The sequence below is a fragment of the Neofelis nebulosa genome, chromosome 2 (genome assembly GCF_028018385.1).
Source record: "Neofelis nebulosa isolate mNeoNeb1 chromosome 2, mNeoNeb1.pri, whole genome shotgun sequence".
NCBI classification, from domain to species: domain Eukaryota; kingdom Metazoa; phylum Chordata; class Mammalia; order Carnivora; family Felidae; genus Neofelis; species Neofelis nebulosa.
In genome coordinates, this window is record NC_080783.1 from 13837313 (window position 1) to 13853144 (window position 15832).

Here is a 15832-nt window from a genome sequence, read left to right on the forward strand (position 1 = left end):
CAAATCCAGGAAAAAAGGTTCTGTTTTTGATTAATAGTATAGAAGCAATAGTGATTATCCTTACAGTTAATTGTGTGTTGATATTTTAGTGATACTAGCTCATTTGGTCTTTAAATATCCTGTGTCACAGGCATGAAAACACAAACACAGCAGACTCTCATAGCATACCTGGTGGGTTCGGAGCATTGGTCCAAGGCTGGCTAATGACAAAGTCACTAAAGCTGGTTGGAAAGAGAGAAAAAAACGTTCAGCTGATCATGACTTGGGGGCTGGAAATCCCAGAACTCCCTCAATTCCTGAACTTCTTTTCAGGGGAACATCTCCCCCCCCCCCCCCCAGTTTACAACAGTTACCTTCTAACACCAATACCCTTTTTAAGCTACTATCTTATATTAAAATATTCAGAGCATTAAAATGCAGATGCCTTGGTCCCACCCCAGTACCAATACTCTTTTTAAAGAAATATCTTGTATTAAAATATGCAGAATGTTAAAATGCAGATTCCTTGGTCCCACCTGCAACCAACTGAATTTGTGGGAGAGGGAAGGGGACAGACAGGGAGAAAACCAGAAATTCCCATTTTAAACAAGCTGTGTCAGCTGATTTCAGTGAGGCTGCTATGCTTACAATTTACTATGGTAAATACTAAGAAGCAGAGCCCAGGGCTTCCAAAGCTGGTGCCAAGTTGAAGTGAAAGCAAAGAAGCAAGGAAAAGGTAAGAACAGTCCAATCCATTTTAATGGTCACAGACAGGCTCCTAGAAGGGAGATGAATAAGACAACGAATACCCTAAGGTAAAAGCCACATAATAGATCAAATGCTTCTTTTATTTACGACAAATACTTATGATATTCATTGAGGATTAACAATTGAAGATCAACAATATTCTCAACATTATACAATAGGGCAAAGTTACAACCAGAGGGGAAAGATACAAATAAGATGTAAAAACACATCTCATCTGGGAATAAAGAGACACACCTAGTAGATAATTAAGACAGTAACCTAGGAGATTCCTGGCATTTTAAGTTTACGCACAGTTATATTTTCTGCCTATGTACAAAATAAAGACTTTTGTGTTAACATCAGTTAAAAGGGACATTTCCCAAACAGTAAAAAAATAATAATAATAATTAAAAATCAAAAAATTTTAAAAAGGCAATAAATCACAACAACCCAAATTACAAATGTCATAACTGGCAATGTTATGATAACAAATTGTCCCCAATGTCAAGCTCAATGACTAGTATGTGATTGGCATTTCATACATGTTCTGTGAACTGAACTGAATTAACAATTACGTGACTCTAACACTCCCCAGTAAAAAACATAGCACCATCAAATGTTACACTTTGATACTAAATTATTTATATGGTGATTTCTCTGACTCACTATACTGTTTGATAGCAAATCTTCTGAGAATATTTTTAAATATAATGAACTACAAAGCACATCAAATGTGCCTTAATCATGCTGTGATTGGCCAATTATATTGGTCTTCTTCTAGGCCCCAAACTTCTATAAGGCAGGAACTCAAATGCCTACTAGGGACTATTAGGAACAGAAATGACCAGGGGCTGGGGAGAACAGATTCACCCGTGCCTCATCCAAAGGGAGTTGCGGTTCACATTTGGGTTCAAGATGGCGACGCAGGAAGACTCTGAACTCCCCTCCTCCGTGGGACGCACCACATTATACTAATTAACAGAACAATTCCTCCTGAGGAACTGAGCACTGAGTATGCAGCCACTGAACAGCCAAAGACAGAGGGAACAGCAAGAGAACAGAGAGAAATAAAGATGCTGTAACAAAGGAAACCCCCAACCCAACACTGTGAAGAGCCGTGGAGAGGGATAGTACCGAGGGCCTGGGAGCAGAGCCCTCTGTCCTCGGGTACAGGAAAACACAACAAAACAAAATGTGGTTTAAAAGAACAGCTAGCAAGCAAAGGAAACAACACTAGAACTCTGCCCAGCAGTAGAGGGGCTGCGGGAAAGCTCTCCAGGTCAGAGGGCCTGAAGAACGACACGGTTTACATCCCTGCCCCCCCCGCACCCCCCCCCGCCTTAAAAGCCTAGACTGAAGCAGGGTCTGCACATCTTAACAGGCGAGTCTCAGTGAGCTCATGACCTCCGAGAGCCCAGGGCCTTCAAACCCACAACGGCTCAATGTGGTGTCGTCGGAGTACAGAAAACTAGCTATGGTTTGGTGGTGATATTTTATTTGTACTGTTTTATCCTGTGTTATTGACTTTTTAAAATTTCTGTTGTTTTGTTTTGATTTCTTTTTCTTTTCATTTTGTTCTTTTCTTTCTGATTCTCTTTTTTCTTTTCTCCTTTGTTTCTTCTCCTTTTTCTTGTCCTTTTTTTCTCTTTGCTTTGATTATTTTCCTTTCTTTTTTCACTTCTTTTTTCTTTTGTCATTTTTTTCATCACTCTCTCTGTAAAATGCCATCATTTAAAAGAGTAGCTAGCATATACAGCCACAGGTCCAGCCATCCCGCAAAAGCCACCAAGAACACACAAGTGTGCATGGGGTCAACATACACAAGACCTCTCCTTCAACTTCAGGGTGAAGTAGCCATTTCACCCAACCCATAGCAACAAACACAGAAAGTCAAGCAAAATGGGGAGACAGAGGAATGTGTTCCAAAAGAAAGAACAAAAAGATACCTCAGTAAAAGAAATTAAATAAAACAGAGATAAGTAATATGGCTGATAAAGAATTTAAAGTAATGATCACCATGATACTCACTAGGCTGGAGAAAAGAATGGAATAACTCAGTGAGATCCTCAATAAAGAGAAGAAAATATTAAAAAGAACCAATCAGAGCTGAATAATACAATACCTGAAATTTAAAAACACACTAGAGGGAATCAGCAGTAGATTACAGAATGCAGGGGAACATATCAGCAGTCTGGAAGACAGGGCAATGGAAAGCACACAAGCTTAACAGCAAATGGAGAAAAGAATTTTTTTTTTTTAATGAGGATAGATTAAGAGATATCTTTTTTTAATCTTTTTTATTTTAATGATTATTTATTTTTGAGAGAGAGAGAAAGTGAGTGGGAGGGGGCAGAGAGAGAGAGACACACACACACAGGAGATCTCTTGAACAGCATCAAGTGAATAAACATTTGCATCACAGAGTTCCCAGAAGAACAAAAGAGAGAGAAAAGTGTAAAAAAACTTGAAGAAACAATAACTGTCAACTTCCCTAACCTAAGGAGAAAAATAGACATCCAAGTCCAAGAAGCACAGAATTCCAAACAAGATTAACCCAAACAAGACCTCACCACTGCACATAATAACTAAAATGTCAGAAGTTAAAGATAAAGAAAGAATCCTAAAAGCAGCAAGAGAGAAAAAAGTGACCTACAAGGGAAAACCTATAATACTCTCGGCTGATTTTTCACTAGAAACTTTGCAAACCAGAAGGGAGTGGCATGGCATAGCCAAAGTGCTAAGAGAAAAAAACCTACAATCAAGAATACTCTATTTAGGGGCTCCTGGGTGGCTCAGTCGGTTAGGAGTCCGACTTTGGCCCAGGTCATGATCCCACAGTTTGTGAGTTCGAGCCCCGCATCGGGCCCTGTGCTGACAGCTCGGAGCCTGGAGCCTGTCCCAGATTCTGTGTCTCATTCTCTCTCTGTCCCTCCCCCACTTGTGCTCTGTCTCTCTCTGTCTCTCAAAAATAAATAAAAAATGTAAAAAAAAAAAAAAAATGTTTTTAAAAAGGAATACTCTATCTAGCAAGGTTATCATTCAGATTTGAAGGAAAGATAGAGTTTTCTAGACAAACAAAAGATAAGGAGTTTATCACCACTAAACCAGCCTTACAAGAAATGTGAAAGAGACCATTCTGAGGCAGAGAAATGGCCATAATTAGACATAAGAAAACTATGAATAAAAAGACACAAAAAATAGCAACATATACATAAAATGTGGAGAAGGAGTAAGAAGGGAACAGAAGGGGGGAAACAAAAAGAAAAAACTTTTTTCTTATTCTGTTTTTCTTTTTTTTTTTTCAGAATGTGTTCAAACTTAAATGACCATCAAATTAATATGGACTGTTATTTATAAAAAAACAAGAAAACAAATTTTTTAAATGGCAATAAATACAGGGCACCTAGGGGCGCCTGGGTGGCGCAGTCGGTTAAGCGTCCGACTTCAGCCAGGTCACGATCTCGCGGTCCATGAGTTCGAGCCCCGCGTCGGGCTCTGGGCTGATGGCTCGGAGCCTGGAGCCTGTTTCCGATTCTGCGTCTCCCTCTCTCTCTGCCCCTCCCTCGTTCATGCTCTGTCTCTCTCTGTCCCAAAAATAAATAAAAAACGTTGAAAAAAAAAAAAAAAATACAGGGCACCTGGGTGGCTCAGTCAGTTAAGCATTCGACTCTTGATTTTGGTTCAGGTCATGATCTCAGGGTCATGACTTCAAGCCCCACATCGGGCTCCCTGCTGAGCAGTGAACCTGGTTAATATTCTCTCTCTCCCATGGCCATAAATACATACTATCAATAATTACTTTAAATGTAAATGGCCTATATGCTCTAAACAAAAGATATACAGTGGCAGAATGGATTAAACAACAAGACCCATCAGGATGCCTGGGTGGCTCAATCGGTTCAGCATCTGACTCTTGATTTCAGCTCAGGTCATGATCTCATGGTCATGGCATTGAGCCCCACGTTGGGCTCCATGCTTAGCGTAGAGCCTGCTTAGGATTCTCTCTTTCCCTCTCGCTGCCCCTCCCGGGCTCTCTCTCTCAAAACAAAACAAAACAAAACAAAACAAAACAAAGACAAGACCCTATAAGAAACTCCCGTCAGGCCCAAAGATGCATCCAAACTGAAAGTGAAGGGATGGAAAAACATCCACCATGCAAATGGAAGCCAAAAAAGCAAAAGCAAAAGCAAAAAACCCAGGGTAACGATACTTACATCAGGAAAAATAGACTTTAAAACAAAGACTGTAATAAGAGACAAAGAAAGGCATTACCTAATGATAAAGGGATCAATCCAATAAGAAGATATCACAATTGTAAATAGCTATGAACCCAAGACTGAAGCACCTAAACACATAAAGCAAATATTGACGAACATAAAGAGAAAAGTTGATGGTAATGCAGTAATACTAGGGGACTTTAACACTCCACTTACATTAATGGACAGATCATCCAGGCAAAAAATCTATAAAGAAACACTTACACATTGGACCAGATGGGCATAATAGATACATACAGAACATTCCATCCTAAAACAACACAAACCACATTCTTTTCAAGTGTGTATGGAACATTCTCTAGAATAGATCACATATTAGATCATAACACAAGCCTCAATAAATTTAAGAAGATTGAAACATACCACACATCTTTTCTGACCACGAGAGTATGAAACTAGAAATAAATAACAAAAAAAAAAAAAACACTGGAAAAAAATATGGAGACTAAACATGATACTAGACAGCCAATGGATCAATGAAATAATCAAAGAGGAAATTAAAAACTACATGGAGAAAAATGAAAATGAAAACACATGGTTCAAAATCTCTGGGACACAGGGGCGCCTGGGTGGCTCAGTCAGCTAAGTGTCCGACTTCAGCTCAGGTCATGATCTTGCAGTTCGTGGGTTCGAGCCCCGTGTCGGGCTCTGTACTGACAGCTCAGAGCCTGGAGCCTGTTTCAGATTCTATGTCTCCCTCTCTCTCTGACCCACCCCGTTCATGCTCTATCTCTCTGTCTCAAAAATAAATAAACGTTAAAAAAAAATAAAAAATAAAATAATCTCTGGGACACAGCGAAAATAGTTATAAGAGTTAAGTATATAGCAATACAGGCCTAAATCAAGAAGAAAAAATCAAATGAACAATCTAACCTTATTCTCTATTAAGTAAAAAGAGAAAGGACCCTAATAAATAAAATCAGAAGTGAGAGAGAAGTAACCACTAATGCCACAGAAATACAAAGGACTCTAAGAGAACACTATGAAAAAGTATATGCCAACAAACAATGTAGAAGAAATGGATAAATTTCTAGAAACATGTAATCTTCCAAAACAGAACCAAGAAGAAATAGAAAATCTGAAAAGATCAATTACAAGTAACTAAATTGAATTGGTAATCAAAAACTACCAAAAGATAAAAAGGCCAGAACTAGATGGATTTACAAGGAATTCTATCGGACATTTAAAGAATGCAAATATTCTCAATGTTCCCAAATGTTCTCAAAATATTCCAAAACAAAACAAAACAAAACAGAAGAGAAAGGGAAGCTTACAAATACATTCTACAAGTCCAGATTTACCCTGATACCAAAACCAGACAAAGGTACCACAAAAAAAGAAAAACTACAGGTCAATATTCCTAATGAAAACATATGCAAAAATCCTCAACAAAATATTAGCAAACCTCATACCACAACACATTAGAAAATCACTCACCAAGATCAAGTGGGATTTATTCCTGGGATTCAAGGATGGCTCAATATTCACAAATCAATCAATGTCATACACCACATCAAAAAAACAAAGGATAGGGGCGCCTGAGTGGCTCAGTCAGTTACGCATCTGACTTGGGCTCAGGTCATGATCTTGTGATCTGTGAGTTCAAGCCCCACGTGGGACTCTGTGCTGACAGCTCAGAGCCTGGAGCCTGCTTCCAATTCTGTGTCTCCCTCTCTCTCTGCCCCTGCCCAGCTCACGCTCTGTCTCTCTCTCAAAAATAAATAAATATTTTTTTTAAAAAAAGGATAAAAATCATATGATTAGGGCGTCTGGGAGGCCTAGTCAGTTAAGCGTCCGACTTCGGCTCAGGTCATGATCTTGCAGTTCGTGGGTTCGAGCCCCACATCAGGCTCTGTGCTGACAGCTCAGAGCCTGGAACATGCTTCACATTCTGTGTCTCCCTCTCTCTCTGCCCCTCCCCCACTCACACTCTCTTTCTCAGAAATGAAACATTTAAAAAATTTTCTTTAATCATATGATATAGGCCTCCACTTATGGAATATGTAAGTCACAGGAATAAAAGGCAGAGCATAATGAATACAGTTAGTGACACTGGAATAGCAATGTACTAAGATAGATGGTAACTACACTTGTGGGGAATGCAGCATAATGTATAAATTTGTCAAATCACCAAGTTATATTCCTGAAACTAATGTAACATTGTGTATTAACAATACTCAAATTTTCAAAACATGCTTACCAAAAAAAAAAAAAAAAAAAAAAAAGAGCCACAGGGAGCTTCAGCCACTCTCCCACTTCATAAATACTGGCAATGTGTTCCGTTTTTAAAACATTATGAAAACCAAACACAGTATGTCTAGGGACTATCTAGGATACCAGATTTCAACTTCTGTCTTAAAAATCAATTTCTTAAACGTAGGGATCCAAAACAAGAAAGTGGACGAGCAGGGGTGGGCGGGGGGGGGAGAAAGAGAGGGGGTGGGGGGAAGAGAGAGAGAGAGACAAACCAAGAAACAGACTCATAACTATAACAAACAAACTGATGGTGAGCAGAGTGGAGGTGGGGGGAGGCAGAGTGAAACCGGTGATGGGGATTAAGGAGGGCCCTTGTGATGAGCACTGGGTAATGTATGAAGTGCTGAATCACGATATTGTACACCTGAAAATAACAGAACACTCTAAGTTAACTATATTGAAGTTAAAATTAAAACTTTATAAACAAAAAAAAAAATCAAGAAAGTGGATCTAGAAAGCTACAATGTGGCAAATAGAAAGGGAAAAGAAGTTTAAGTTTGGGAAAAGGAGATAAGGGGGAAGGAGTAAAGTCTACTCAGCTAAAAAGGTGGAAGTTCTATATCATCACAAAAACGTAGCCTCGCCTGCATGTCTGAGTCGGTTGAGCACCTAGTTCTTGATTTGGGCTCAGATCATAATCTCACGGCTCATGAGATCAAGCCCCACAGTGAGCCCTGTGTCAGATTCCGTGCTTACGGTGCAGAGCCTGTTTGGGATTCTCTCTCCCTCTCTCTCTCTCTCATTCTCTCTCAAAACAAATACACATTTTTAACAAATAAAAAATAAACAAAAACAAAGACAAAAATGTAGCCTACTCCAGAGTCAGTACATACTCGTTCACAGAACCAAGACATAACGGATGAGCTGCGTTTTAAAACTTTTTTCATTATATATTTTTGTTTATTTCACATCTTCCACTTATCTAGAACTTTTGAGGGGGGCGGGTGGGCGAATAATAATACAAGCAGAAGCAAACAATCTGGTTGACTTTTCTTCCTTCTGGGGAGGAAAGAAGTTTCTAAAGTCACAGGATCCTAGAATTTTCCAACACAACCGTGGCTCCAGACCATAACTTCCAAGAGTAAGTATAGCTCAGGGAAGCTGCTCCACCGGTCTGAAGCAACAGTTTGTAAAAAAGCCCGAACCCGTATCTGCTGGCTCCTCCTGTAAGAGTTCTGTACCGCCCCACTGCATGTGTTGAGTCATCCTCGGCAAGCAAAGATGATCTCAATGAGCTCAATGTCCAGGGTAGCCAAAGATCAAATGAGATTGTGTCTACAGATATGTTGCATAAAGCACTAAACAAATACAGGACAGTATTACTTTGTTCCATCCCAAACACAGACTCCCAACACATGTCTAATTTTAAATCAAGGCGTGTTATATTGGTAAAAATTTACCCGTGAACTTTCTAGCTTTTGTGTCTTCTAGCTTTTGATTTTCTCTTAGTCAAGTTGATGAGTCACAGGTTAACAGGCGGACAGCAAGACGCTTCCGTGGCATTCAGAGTCCGGCACTTTAACCTGTAAGGAAGAGGAAGAACAAGAGAAAGAAGAAGAAGGAAGCAAAAACTGTCCCATGATGAATTGTTAATGGTCACCTACACTGCCAATAATGGCATGAATTAATGATTGTGATCGAGGAAAGCCAAAGGTTAACAACTAATCAATCTATTATCAAAGTACACCTGCATCTGCCAGACGTATTGGCTTTCATAAATATGGTCTCCTGCAAACCTCTTCCAACAAGCAAGCATGTCGAGGGGCACCTGGGTGGCTCAGTCAGTTAAGTGTCTGGCTTCAGCTCAGGTCATGATCACACGGTGCGTGGGTTCGAGCCCCACGTCGGGCTCTGTGCTGACAGCTCAGATCCTGGAGCCTGCCTCGGATTCTGTCTCTCTCGCTCTCTGCCCCTCCCCCACTTACACCCTGTCACGCGCGCTCTCTCTCTCTCTCTCAAAAATAAATAATCATTAAAAAAAAAACTTTTAAAGAAACAAATAAGCATGTTGAAACAGAGGAAGCCTTAAACAATGTTTTCAGAATCAAATGGAAAGCCCCGGCAATTTTTCGAGCACCCAGTTCTGTCTACTCCCAATCTCCTGAGCTACCTCTCCTTCCCAAGCTGGGAATCTAGAATACCCTTAGTCAGAAATATAGCTGTGTTCAGGGACAGTGTGAAACATGGAGTTCATTTTATTCCTTGATCTAAATTCTACTTTATCCTGTAGAAGACAGATCTTAGAAATCTCTAAGAATCCTGGCAGGTACAACCAATGAGCTTGATGTTTTTGCCACAACAACAAAAAACAAAATACAACAGTACCTGCTGAAGGTGGAAAACACCATCCATACAACTTAAACAGTCTGGGAGAGACGTTTGTGGCTACAGTAATCAGCAAATAACATTCAGTGATAGTCGTTCCTTAAGAGACCGAGTTCTGCCGCCTGCCACAACACTTAATTTTTAAATGTTGATGCAGGGAAATATTCCTTCATTCCAGCTGTGTTTGAGATAGCATGTGCATAGTTGGAGAATACTCATTCTCATACAGGAATGAATAAAAGACCTATTGTAGCTTTCGTTCTTTGATTTCTGCCTTTGATTTCTGCCTGTAGTGCCAAGAGGCAGTCAAAATATTTCATGACTACTATAATCTGCTCACAATTAGTTTTCTAAAAGCTGAGCAGAGAAAGACTGAATTTATCCAGTCTCGTACATACATACGTAACAGTCTGACATTATTAAAAGTACACTGAAAGTTGAACTTGACACACAATTCACCCTGAACTGAGACACAGATTAAACGTGTTCCCGGCCAGGTTTTACTAAAAGATAATTCTCTGTAGCACTCAGGTTTCATTCTGGAAAAAGCTTCTCCTTTTTCTTTTTCCTTTCACTAGGATTTCTCCTCCTGCAGTCACTTCAAAATTCTTACACTTGAGATGTCTGAATCTGAGGACCAAATAGAAGCCTATTGTTAACACTGATAAAAAAAAATTCATTCTACTCTCTGCTCAATACCAATTTATGAAGACCACCTATATATACCCTCTTTGTTAAAAGCGTCCCAAGAAACACAACATCCCTCTTCTTTAGGGAACACAATTATCAGTCATAATTTCATTCATTCATGAAAATTGTCCCCAATTCCATCCAACATTGATTCCTAAGCCCATACCCTTCTCCTTTCCTTTCCCCCTTAGCTTTGAGGATTTTTAACTCACAATGGGTTACTTCGGACCAGGAACTCACTTCTGATGGAAAGACGAGGGTGCAAGCCAGATTTTCCAAGTAGGAGAAAATTTCATTCTCTAAAACACCCAGAAGATTCTTGAAATACCATGTTGTCGAACAAATCCCATTCTTTAAAACAAGAAAAACATTCAGCATTGAAGAACAGGAGAGCGGACAAATAGCTCAGAAGTAAATACAGTAAAACCTTAGATTGCGAGTCACTTACTCTGCGAGTGTCCCAGAGGACGAGCAAACATTTCTTTTTTTTTAATTTTTATTTATTTTTTTTAATTTACATCCAAGTTAGTTAGCATCTAGTGCAACAATGATTCCAGGGGTAGATTCCTTAATGTCCCTTCCCCATTTAGCCCATTCCCCCTCCCTCAACCCCTCCAGCAACCTTCTGTTTGTTCTCCATATTTAAGAGTCTCTTACGTTTTTGTCCCCCTCCCTGTTTTTATATTATTTTGACAAGCAAACCCTTCTAATAAATTTTAATTTGATAAGCGAGCGATGGCTTGCAGTACAAGTAGTAGGTGACGCGAAATGTCACGTGATCACAAGTGAGCCGACGGTTCTTGAAACTCGCTTCGATATACAAGTCCTCTGGATTACAAGCATGTTTCTGGAACAAATTATGCTCGCAAACCAAGGTTTTACTATAAATAACTCTTTGGCCCACTTGCCACACTATGCAGCGCCCTCGAAAAAGTAATTTGCTGAATGGCCCATGGTCACGTGTAACAGTTAAATGGGTGTCCGAGAAGTGAGCCAATTACACCCTTCCTACTACATGATCTCGTCTATTATGTGGGTGATTTTATATGGTCCACAGTAACTGTGGCCTCTTTCATCACTGCCCTTGCCTTTGGTGATGGTTCATAGATTGTATGGAAACTAGCCATCACATCATCATACACAAGATGCTTCTGCTCTTAAAACTGAAACTCCCTCCGGCATCAATGCTGCCCGTAACCAACCCATTTAAGTGTTCCTCCCCCAAATTTACTTCTTTCCCCCTTCAAATGTTTCCCATTTCTAGAGCTGCTAGGAAGCTAGTCTCAGCAGCAGGCATCGAACATTTATAGAAGCCCCTCAAGAGGCCATTCCAAGAAAAGCCAGCTCTCAGAAAACTGGAGCTCCAAAATCGGAAAGTGCCTCACGGTCTTCCCAGCCTTCTCTCCCCAGTTCTTGAGATTTCACGTAAAGCAACAGTTCTCCATCCTGGCTGCAAAATAAAATAAACCAGCAAGCGTTGAAAATCCCACTGCTGAGACTGCCCCCTGAACCAATTAAGCCAACATCCCTGGGGACGAAGCTGGGTGTCTGTATTCTTTTCGGCTCCCCCAGCAATTCTAGCGCACCAGCAAGGTTGAGAATCACAGGCGTAAAGGCGAGGGGTTGCTAGGACCAACCCTGCCCGTCAGAGACCTTGACGAAGGAAGTGCTCCAGCCTGGAAATCAGACAGCCCTGAGCTCTAGCTCCTGCACACCCCTATGATCTCAGGCAACGTTCCCGGGCCTCTTTAAGCTTCAGTTCCCTCATCTGGAAAAACAGAGATATACTGACCTTCTCTGGCAGGTGAAGAGTCCATGAGCTAAATTATGCACGGCACCTACTACAGTACCTAGCATCCAATAAGCACGCAGTGTTCAAACAGTCATAGTAGTGGTAATAGGCCGTATGTATCAGGCATGGCCTTTTGCCTGCGTGGAAAAGTTAGGCAGAGGTTCATTGCCACTCCCTGCCCTGCACAGGGAGCTAGGGGCAGGCCACACCTGGAAACCACGTCTCCCGAGTCACGGGCCAGTGCCTTTTCCACCGCACCTCACTTTTGTCCTTGATGAACTCTGCCCTTCTGTCTCTGTTCCGTGGCCGCAGAGGATGTATGCAGTAGGACTGAACAGGATCCCAGCGTTCTCCCCCAGAAGAAACACCATGGCTTTTGAAATCCACCTGTTGCATGCATCCTTAAAGAGTTCCTTTCTTGTGTGAACCCTGGGGCAACTTCAAAAGGTTTCAATTAACTCTGAGCTATTTCACATCAGTTGCGTTCCTTCCACAAGGGACCCACCCCTGCAGCGCCCCGCCCCCTTCCCCCCCCCCCCCCCCCCCCCCGCGCGCCCCTGCGCAGGGATGGTTTACAGAGCTGCCGAGCTGAGCTGCAGAGGAGCCTTGATGAGGTTACCACCACCCTGGTGAAGATTTTCACCCAAGTTTCTACAAAGACGCCCATGTATGTGTCAGAGAACCGCGCCATCTCGCTGCTCAGCGGGACCTCGGAACAAAACGGGGTGTAATTAACTGAATAAGCTCCTAAATGGAATAAGGTCAATGAAATCTATTTATGGAGCAACAATCACGGTGAGAAAGTCTTCGTTAGAGGCAAATAAGTACCTTTTGGTCGTTTTAAAAAGAAGCTTGCCTTCAGCGCTTTCAAAAGAAGATTCCGAGCTTTTAAGGTAATGGGCACTTCCACAGCCACTCACTGATAAGCACTTCGACTGAATTAAATTTTGTTTGGTATCCTAGGACACCCGGCATAACGCTTTATTCACTGTGTCTCCAAATATTCAATAACGCACATCTCAACAAATGCTTCACCGGGGACAGAGTGCCCTGAATGCCAACTCTCATCCTTATCAAACATGACAAGAGCATTCAGAGACTCGAAGGTCACTTACCTACTCGACATCATATCTCAGGATCCACACAATTCCTTGCGATGCTTCCTTTAGCTCCACTGACTTGAAGGTCAATACAAAGAACGGCGGACATACAGGTCGAAAGCTATTCTGCTGGTGTGAGAAGGTGTCCATTACCACTAAAAAATAAACACGAAGATCATTCTCCCTTCTTCACTGAAGAGTGAGGTGTGAGAGGGGCGCTTGGAACCAAAACAGCAATCTTGTCACCATGAAGAGATTAGCCTGAAGTCAAACGCTGAAACCACACTGAGGATGTCAAAGAGAAATTTTATAAAGAATTTAAGACCTTGATGGGGCGCCTGGGTGGCTCAGTCTGTTGAGCGTCTGACTTCCGCTCTCAGGTCGTGATCTTGCGATTCGTGGGTTCGAGCCCCTTGTCAGGCTGTGTCTGTGCTGACAGCTCAGGGCTGGAGCCTGCTTCAGATCATGTTGTCTCCTTCTCTCTCTGGCCCTCCCCCACTCGCACGCGCGCTCTCGCGCTCTCTCTCTCTTAAAAATAAATATTTTTTAAAAATTTTTAATAAAAAAAAAGAATTTAGGACCTTGACGATGTCATTATCCTGCTAAATTTAGCGACCCCTGAAACCACCCTACTTCCTACCATCACCCTGGGAAATCCTTATTCGTTTCCCATTGTTGCCATAACAAATTGAGTGGCTTAAAATGGCACAAATGTTACGGTTTGGGAGGTCGGATGTCCTAAAAGGGCTGTGTCGCCTCTGGAGGCTCAAGGGGAGAGTCCCTGCCCTTGACTTTTCCAGTTTCTGCTGCATTCCTTGGCACGTGACCTCTAGCTCTCTTTGTGGCCAGCAGAGTAGCATCTTCAAATCTATGTCTTCCTCCATCTCTCCTACTTCCTTCCTCCCTCGCTCCTTCCCTCCCTCCTGTGCTTCTCTCATCACCTTGCCTTCTCTGACTCTGACTCTCCTGCCTCCCTCCTGCCCTTATAAGACTACTGTGATTACTTTGCCCTCCCACCCAAATACTCCAGGATAATTTTCCCATCTCATATCTTTAACTTCATCACACTGGTGAAGTCCCTTTGCCATCTACTATAACATATCCACAGGTTCCAGGATTAGGCCATGGACATCTGGAGAAAGAAGGGCTTTATTCAGCTAACCACAGACCCCAAGGAAAGGCAGATTTCTTCTGACTGTATCATCACAGACAATAAGAGGGTTGGCATTGCCCTGGGGTAAAACTATAAACGTATATTCTTATCCCTCCCGTGTGAATGAAAATTGTTTCTCATCTTCTTTTCCATTTGGTTCCAAAAGAATGTGTTTGCCAAATCAATGGCCATATACCATATATCCCACGTTGTATTAATCTGTTCTAGCAAAGATATCTTATCTTGCTTGCTCAACTTTCGTTGGGGCATACACTGGTGAATTAAATGGAGATATGGTAAGGAACAGCAATCCGGCATCCTTTATATCCTGAAGGGTGGCATTAATCCCTCTAGGACCCTTTGATACAATACTGTTTTTGTGTACTCTCTTGTCCAGGGATAGAGATGTAGTTTCAGAGGCTTCTGCTTGAATTTCCTCATTCTAGAAAGATCTTACTCCACAAGCCAAGGACCCAATGTGAGGGTACAGTTAAGGAAAGAAGAAAATAATATGTGAGCCTTCTCTCTGAAAAGAGGAAAACAAAATACAGAACCTTTGTGAGAAACGACTGTTGACATGATGTATAGAACTGTCTCAAGGGGAAAGAATCAATCTCAGTAGAGCTATTCTTTTTAATCCCAGAAGAGACAGTTCATATCTAAAAAAGTAGAACATAAATAATTTTCAGAAGAAAAGAATGTTCAGGGAAGTTTATCATAACAAAGAAAACAGTAGCTATTTTGTTAAATGCAAGTATAAGAAGAAAAAGGGGGAAAAGTACAAGTCTGAGGTATAGGAAGATGAAAAATTACCTTTTTCCTTGACTTTTACTTGTCATGTTTTTTTATATGTTCTGTTATTCTCCAGATGAAATAAAGCACTTGGAGTTTTTATTGTCTAAGGTGTATGTTGACTCTCTCCTGTTGATGAATAATAGCATCCATTATCTATCTACTGTGTATACAACGAGTTATCTCAGAAAGGAAACAGAATGAGGGAAGAGATTCACTCAGTATTTTCAACCCTATCTGCCCCCAGAATCATGGGGAGAACTTTTAGGAAATACAGTACGGGGGCACAGAGGGGATCCTGAAAACAAGGAAGTACCCAAAGTACCCAAGTGATAACCTGAGTCCATATGTTTTCCTCCCTGACCCCCTCTTTTCACAGCAGCCCTGGGCCCTCTGCAGATCAAGGTCAGTTACCCTGCTATCATGTGGACTCTTCTCGGCTGCCGACCACTGAACAAAAGGGGTTCCAAGTGCCAGGCAGCAACAATGGCCTTTAATTCAACGGAACCCTTGCCACATTGCCTGGAAAGAGAGCACCCCACTTCGAGGATCAGGGACTCTAACCCTACAGAGCCCAGAGGGGCGGGGATATCAAGCGCCCTAGTCATGCATCAACCTAGCTGCCACAGTAACGCCTCCCGTGCCTCGGGGAAGTGGCTCTCGGAAGACCCAAGTTCAGGGAGCCATTCCCTTACAGGTCACATGAGTCTCTCTTGCTGGG

At 41.7% G+C, this 15832-nt stretch overlaps 1 long non-coding RNA gene across 1 annotated transcript in view; it reads right to left on the minus strand.

The window, feature by feature from the left end:
* Positions 1-9162, minus strand: part of LOC131497112 (uncharacterized) — a 33418-nt gene extending 24256 nt beyond the window's left edge. Inside the window, exons 1-2 of the long non-coding RNA XR_009254774.1 lie at positions 8660-9162; positions 169-221 (exon numbers count right to left, since the gene is read on the minus strand). This is a non-coding gene — a long non-coding RNA (uncharacterized LOC131497112). The remainder of the gene's footprint in view (positions 1-168; positions 222-8659) is intronic.
* Positions 9163-15832: the final 6670 nt, after the last annotated feature.